Source organism: Miscanthus floridulus, chromosome 13 (assembly GCF_019320115.1).
Source record: "Miscanthus floridulus cultivar M001 chromosome 13, ASM1932011v1, whole genome shotgun sequence".
Classification (NCBI taxonomy): domain Eukaryota; kingdom Viridiplantae; phylum Streptophyta; class Magnoliopsida; order Poales; family Poaceae; genus Miscanthus; species Miscanthus floridulus.
Genome location: NC_089592.1, coordinates 36843908 through 36844641, shown reverse-complemented (window position 1 = coordinate 36844641; position 734 = coordinate 36843908). Strand labels below are relative to the sequence as shown.

The 734-nt window shown below is 44.8% G+C and overlaps 1 non-coding gene across 1 annotated transcript; it reads left to right on the top strand.

The window, feature by feature from the left end:
* Positions 1-351: 351 nt before the first annotated feature.
* LOC136502345 (small nucleolar RNA R71) lies at positions 352-460 on the top strand. Its single transcript, XR_010770506.1, has one exon. It is a non-coding gene; the product is annotated as a small nucleolar RNA R71 (small nucleolar RNA).
* The last annotated feature ends 274 nt before the right edge of the window (positions 461-734 follow it).

The window sequence follows — 734 nt, the reverse complement described above, 5'->3', positions numbered from 1 at the left end:
CAGTTGCTCCCTGAATGCTCAGTGTTTCCCCACACTTCACATGTCATGCGAGAATCATAAATGTGCATGACTTCTTGCTTCTCATTGGCCCGATCTTCAAGCTTCTTCATCAGCAGGTCCATCTTGGTAGATAGCATGTCTACCTCCTTGAGTTGATACATCCCTCTAGCTCTCTTGCGGGTTGGAACATGTTCTTCATTCTAGCCTTGATTGGAGGCCATCTTCTCCATAAGAGCTATTGCAGCTGGTATGGTGAGTGACAGGAATGCACCTCTAGTAGCAGCATCCATAGTCTCATAGGTACTATTGGTCAACCCATGATAGAAAGTTTGCATGAGTTGCCAATTCTCCATCCCATGATGACGACATTCCGCAATGTAATCTTGAAAGTGTTCTCATGCCTCAGGGATAGATTCATCATGCTGTTGTTGAAAGCTTGAGATTCTCCCACATAGAGCATTGGTCTTGCCTGTGGGAAAGAACTTTTGCTAGAAAGGTAGTGGAGCAGTTATCCCATGTAGTATTTCTATCTTTTTGTTGGTGTAGAACCATTATTTCACCTTCCCCAAGAGTGAGAATGGGAAGAGGCAAAGTAATATGGCATCTTGGGTTACTCCTTTGATGGTGAAAGTGCTATGGATCTTCAGGAAGTGTTGGAGATGTGCACTCGCATCTTCATGTGCCTTTCCACAAAACTGGCTTGCTTGCACCATGTTGATGAGGGCTGGCTTGAG